Below are 7,055 nucleotides of genomic sequence, written 5' to 3' on the forward strand. Positions count from 1 at the left end.
AATATTGCCTTCTTCAGGCACATGTCTTTCCTTGCAGAGGCCTCTGCTCTGGCTGCCCTCCAGAGCCAGGACAAAGGCTTTCCTCATCCTGCTCCAAAAGGCACAGCGCTCACTGCCAGCCCCAGGCTCGTTTGCTTGAGCCACTGGAAATCAAAATGAAGGGAGAAAAACCAGTTGGAATTTTTGAAGAAGCAGCTCTTGAGGTTTGTGATTTACACTGAAGGGCACAGTGAAGGTGGCAGCGTGTCCTTCCCATTTCCCTGCCCTGTGTAACAGGGATTTTATAGGCACCGCTGGCTGCCAAAGCTTCTCAGTCCTTAAAAAAAAAAAAAAGAATCCTGCAAGTGTGACCAGCTGGGAGATGCTGTCAGGCTCATGCACATCCCTTCATCCCAATGGATCACTTCCCGCTGGGGAGAGTCCTCCAGATCACTCCCTGGGGAAGACACTTGGTGTCCTCCAGTGACACTTCCCTGGTGAATGAGGAATCACCTTCTGAGGTAAGGCTGGAACTGAGCTGGAGCAGGAGGACATTCCCTGCCACATCCTGGCACAAATGCAGCACCAACCTCCACTCCTTGACCAGAGTCCTCTTTGTCTCCCAGGAAAGCAGAAAGAATGGGAGTTGCTGCTTCTCCAAAATTCAGGTAAGAAAATCTGACTCTGCACTTGGAACAAGGCTTTAACTAAGAAATTCCCGTTTGCTTGCCATGCTTTTCTTTTTTTCATGAGTTATTCCTTCACCACCTTCCCCAGTCTTCCTGTCCACACTGAAGAGGCTTTTGGGTCTGCTTCCAGAGCCTCCAAGAAAATGACAACAGTTTCAGCAGGAAGCCTCATCTGGTGGAATCCAGGTTTCCACAGTGATGAAAAGATGCTGGAAGTTACAGATCTGCTGGTTTGGTGCTCTGCCAGGAAAGGGGAGTCCTCAGTTTGTACTTAAGATCCCAAACTTTATCTCTGCTTTACACCCAAGCACTACAAAAAATGCTTCCCAGGATCCATCCTTTTAACCGAGCTTTGATACTCAAATGGAACCTTGGACTCTGCTTCCTCTCTGTTTCTTGGTCCCTCCTGGGTTTGGGTTCCTTTCTTATGATTTGATGAAATGAAAATGCTGCAGGAAGCTCTGATGTGAATGCTTGTAGATTAGAGATTTGTGTTAAACTTCTGAGGTTTTCTGTAATTTCTGCATTATTATACTGAAATATTCTTGTTTCTTCTTTTATTCTGGTTACTTCAGAAGGTCTTTAGGGCTGTGCTCACCCAATGCCCTTGGATTGCTGCTGGAGATGTCCCTGCCTTCCTCAGGGGATTGTGGACTGGACACTGATAACTCAGTATCACCCACAGAAAAAAAGTTGAAAAGTTTCATATCACTTTGTGTAAATTTTAAGGGAGACAGAGGCAAAAAATCTTTATCGTTTGAAATGCAGTTGTGACATATTTGATCTGTGACATAGTTCAGCAAAACCAAAAAGGAAATAGTTGTTCTGTGAGGTTGGAGGGACCATCCACCCACTCAGGGCTGTTGGGAAATGATGGAACCTGCTGAGGAGGAAAAGTGTATGAAAAGAGATCAAACACAGAGAAATCTCACAGATTGCAATGGGAAATTTGGGAAACAAAATACTTCCAGTTGCATTTAACAGACATTTAAATCAGTATTTACATTTTTCCTTGTTTAAGGCAAATTTCCAGGTCTGTGCCTTTTGAAGGATTTGGGTTTGATGGGGTTTTTCCTCATGTACTATAATTTTAATTTTAGTTTCTATCCATTCACTGAGAGCTGCTCATAGCTGATGCTGCTGCAACACTGGAAAAAAGAGGTGCTGGAAAGGGCAATTTTCCACTCATACAGGTCTGAAAATCCTGAGGAAGAGCTGTTCAGAGGGATGGCAGCAATGCAGAATAAGAATATGGTTGATGCAGGCTAGATATGGGGATATTTTAATTAGAAGCATGAGTAGGAAAATTGGGGTTTGGGTTGGACTTTTCAAGGAGGAACTCTAGAGGAATGTCTGGAGGACTCTAGAGGAAGCAATCCCTTGGGATCAATCTGTAAGTCTGGGTTTGGGAAAAGGCAGAATCAGGCAATGAGAGACAAGCCTGATAATTGTCTGGGGATGCTAAAAATTCTTGTTTTTCTCTGTCACAACAGAAGTAAACAATATATATTTTTTTTTTTCCCATTCCATAGGGAGTGCTGGATACCTACTGGGACTTTCATCCCACCCTGCAGGGAAGAGCTCCAGAGGGAAAGATGGATTATTGTTATTGGCTGGGAGTGCAGAGATGCACCCTTGGTGCTCAAGCAGTTTCTTCCACAACACCCCAAACTCCAGGTGTAGGCACAACTCTGGGCCTCAGCCTCCTTAAAATCGTCACCTTTCAAAGTTAATTATGCAACATGAGCAATAAATATTTAAAATATATCAGATATCATTTTTTTAAGCATAGCCTTGAAGCTCAGGGTGTGTTTACATGCTTTGCTGGCAGAACAGACCTAAATGTGTGTTTTTAAAATCCCAATCCCATCAGGATGTCAAGCAAACAACACCTCCACCCAACTTCCATATACTTCAAATACATGGATGCTGCTGTTAGCTGGAGAAAGAGCTGAGTCTAACTGGGAAATTCCAGGTTTATGTAATTCCTAACCTCATTTCTTGCATTGTGCTGCAGCCTTGTCCTGTGATAATCCATCCCTTCATCCCAGTGATGGAATGGCTGCAGCCAGACGTGCCAGGGAGCCCTGAGCCCGTGATGTGACAGCCCAACCAGACTTTGAAACCACATCTCTGGAGGTGAGAGGCTCATGCATTAACCCACTTGTGCTGCTACATTTTTAAAGCACTTTTTTTAATACTGAAAAGAAGAAAATCATCCTATGTTTTGGAACAAAACCCAAAAAGCATCAAGGGTTGAAATAGATGGTGCTGGCAGAAATTCAAATGCAAAGAGAAGTTGGATTTGGTATATTCTGGTTTATTTTGGGGCGGGGTTGTTCAGCATCCTGCTGTTTTGAGGTGCTGGGAGCTGGATGCCAGGGCACTACTACCCCACTCCCAGTGCCAGAACACAACATATCTTCACCCCAAAAAGCCAAATTGAGGTTTTGGCTGAAGGAACGTGTTGTATGTGATATTTGGCTGGTTAGCCACTGGCTCCTCAGCTGTTTTCCTGCACTTTCTCTCCTCCCTCCCCCACAATTAGATTGTTTAAGTGCAGACTGCAATATTTAATACCAGATTTCAACGTCCTGCTCAGATTTTTCTATCACCTGTGGCTGGATGCTGTGATGTTGGAGTATGAAGAGGGGGTCGGGGGCTCTTTTCCCAGTTGTGGAGCAGGCTGGGATGCACCACCACCTCCTGTCCATGGCTTCACCAACTCACCTGGTGCTGCCTCACTTTTCCCAAAGAATTTCCCCCGTGCCAGTGCAGTGTCCCCAGTTTTGTGAAGTACATGGGTGAGACAGGTCTGGGACAAGGAAACTCTTATTTATAAACATGGCCTTGTCAGGATTTGTGTCAAAGTCTCTGGGGATGCCCTCCAGCTTCCTTAAATTTCATTTTTTAATAATGAATATAATTTTGAGTTTTACAAGCCCAAACATGTCTAAAACTAATAAACATTTTATACACGTGTCAAAAGATGCTTCAGAAGCAGCCAAACCATGGATTTTTTAACAACTGAGGGGGGATAACAGCAAAAATCCACAACACACTCCTTGTTTGCCAAGTTCCTGCAGCCTGAGCAAATTTTTTAGAGATGAGTTACAAACCCCAGATTAATGGAGCTTTAATGGAAGTGCTGACACTTCCTAAAACTGGAGCCACCCTACAAGAACCCCACATCCCACTGCTGACCCCATCCCTCCTTCTCAGTGGGGGAATAATGCAGCACTTGAGAGAATTAACACACAGGGGGGAGCCCCCGAGTGTTCTCACCCTCTTTTCTTCTTGGAGCTTGCAGGGAAGGGATTTGGCAGGAGGATTTGGCAGCCTGGCCGCTCGTGGGGAAACAAAAAAGAGCAGCTATCAGTGCAAAACGGAGCGGCCTCTGTGGCTGGTGGCCACCCAGCCCCACTGGCCCCCGCTTCAAACACACAGCGCTGGGTTTGTGCTGGGGCTTAGGAGGAAAGGCTCTTACAGCCTCCATCCAAGGGCTGGAGTTATCTCCCCTTGGAAATGCCACTTATCGATTCTTTGATGGTTTTTTGGGAGGTGTTTGCATCAAGCAGACCGAGTGGTTTGGTTTCCTGGGGTTGCTCCATGCTGGGAAGATGGATTTGGGGTTGTGTGTCTGTGTTCAGACGTGCAGCTCCTCTGCGAGGTGTATGTGGGGATGTACAGCTGCACGTGAGGAAAGCCTGGCTGGTACACAGCAGCTGGCTCACTTTTATCACCAGCTTTGCCATAAAACATCCCATTTTAATAATCAAATTAGAGCCGAGGCAAACCTGCACAGGTGAGAGGAAATCTGTGAGCGTGATCAAAACCACATTTCTGATTCAGGACGGGATCGCAGGCTACGGGGAGGTACATCTGTAAATTATACAGGAAGCTTTCTTCAACAACTGATTCACCCTGACAGTTTTACTGGAGTATATGAAAATTAGTATTAAAGATGTGATATGTAGGCTTCTTTCCAGGAATTCCAATCTGGTTTCAATAAAATGAAAACACTGATTGGAAGTGAAGTTGCCTTCCGGTTTTGCCTTTGGCTATTATGTGTTCATTCGTGAAATGACTGAATTCCACAACTACTTTTAATATTCACCTTTTGAGTTCATCTCCCGTACTGGACACATTGGAATGATTAAAATAGCACCGACTCCTGAAGCCGGATTCTCTTTAATTTGAAACAGCCTGGGTGCTGAGGATGAAAAAATATTAAAAAAAAAATGAATGCTCTGTTAAGGCCATCCTTCCCTAGCATCCAGTTGCTTCAGTGTGTGTTTAGGGTGGAATACTAATAAAGAAGTGGATGAAACATCCCTGAATAACTGTGAAAGAGCACAGTTCCATGCTCCCTGTCCCTCCAGGTCACTGCTCCTGGTGGTGCCTGCTGGCTGGAAGGTTTGCGTGCTCCGATGCTCTGGGTCTCTCCGTGCCCGCCGTGCTTTGGCATCTGCCTGGCCCTGCACATCAGTGCCACTGTGTGCTGAGCTCCTGCCAGGGGCAGGGCCTGGGAAAAGGGGTGCAGAGCAGAGATTTGGGGCCAGCAGATGTAAATATCAAAGATATCTGGGGTTTCACAATACAAACTGTTGCGTTCCAGCTCATTCTTCCAAACTGCTTTTGCGCGCGGGAGTTCTGTGCCAGATGAGTAGACCAGCTCCTTGCAGAGCATGAGTGATTTTATGTGTTGAGGAGCTCATAAAGAAATCCAAATTCCCTTGGGTTTGCTAACACCTTCCAGACTAAGCTTGGTGCTTTGAGGCTGTTTTGTCCTGGAGATGGAAAAACTGGATCTGCTAGTTTTAGGAGGCGCTGGCCGGACCAGCCGTGGGGCAGAGCTCAGTGTGGCACCCAGGGCTGGGCTGCCATCACTTGATTGTAGTTGGTTGAACAATTAAATTTCCTTCATTATTTTATGTGGAAAAGCTGCTGCTTGTACTGGTGGCAGTGTCTCCCTCTTAAATCTCCCCAAGGGCCTGTGTTTTTGCTGGGGGAAAGCCCCCACTCCTTGCTCCCCATGGAGTCTGTGCAGTTTCCTCCTTGCTTGGGGTTGTGGGAATCTTTGATACCCTTTTTTCAGGGAGGTTAAGGGGATGGTTTCTCCTCAGCACCACTGGAGGTCCCAGCCCTGGGATCCACCACAGCTGACCCAGGGTACTGCAGACTAAAAGGACATCTATAATAAACAGTAATATTAAAAACTTTAGCACCTCTGTGGAACAAAGGAAAGCCCAGGGGAGTAATTTCAGCCTGTGTATTCAGTCACCTCTCTGGCAACCTCTGCAATGAGTATTCTGGCAAGTTATCTCACTGAGGGAGAGCCTGACTTTCTGCAGTTGTCCAAGGCAATCTTTGATTAAATTTTGGATGCTGTTACTTAGACATCCGCTCCTGATGCGCTTACCATATTTTGCAAAGAGAGGGTCTCTGTGAATTGAAAATTTCTGGTTATGTGCATTCAAGGTCATGCATAAAACAGCATCCAGGATCATGGAAAGTTGAGGAATTTAATCAAAATGCTGCTCTATAGTTTGGTGTGTTTTGTAGGATTAGCAGGGGCACCAATAATGCTGTCAATGCAGAGCTCATTTGGACACTTGTGAGTTATTGAGCTGCAGAGCAAACCTCAGCACAGCCTAAATCAACATTTTTCCACAGTGCTGTTGGCAACAGAAGTTCCTGATGGCTCCTCTTCCACACTGGAGAGGGACAAAATTGCAGTAGGAGGTTGTTTGGGGAAAAAAAAAAGCAGTGGCAGGCTTTGGGAAATCTGACTCGGTATTTTTGAGGCTCACCAGAAAGAGGCAGAACATTAGCCCTATACAAATTTAGGAATTTGTCACTCCCAGCTGAAGCAAAAGTTTAAAAACTCAGTATTTTAAAATGCAATGAATCTGCAGGATCCCCCTCTGGCTTCAGGTGACTGCTCCACACCCTGAGTCCCAAAGCCAAAGCTCTGGGGATTCTCCAGGGAGCAGTGGGTGAAGGTTAGTGATGGGAGGGATGACTGGAGGGTCTGAGACATCTTCCCTGGTGGAATTCTCTAATCCAAGGTCACCAGAACTGCACTCAGAGCACATGGCAGAGGTAGGGGACATCTGAGAGATGCTCTGCAAAGTCCTTCTTCCCTTTTGGTGGCCTTTTATGAGACAGGAGGTTGGATGGGAGATAAAGGGGCTTTCTTAGGTACCAGTAAAAAAAAGAAAATTCTATCCTGATGTATTTTGTGGAAATACTTCATAGAATTGAATGCAGTCCATAACACCTTTTCACCTTTGTTTTCTTCTTAGGTGTCACAGACAGCTCTGAGCAGACTGCAAGGTGCCCTTAATGAGCTGGCATTATGGAACTGGGATTGCTGGATCACCC

The sequence above is a fragment of the Lonchura striata genome, chromosome 6 (genome assembly GCF_050655825.1).
Source record: "Lonchura striata isolate lonStrDom1 chromosome 6, ASM5065582v1, whole genome shotgun sequence".
Lineage (NCBI taxonomy): Eukaryota > Metazoa > Chordata > Aves > Passeriformes > Estrildidae > Lonchura > Lonchura striata.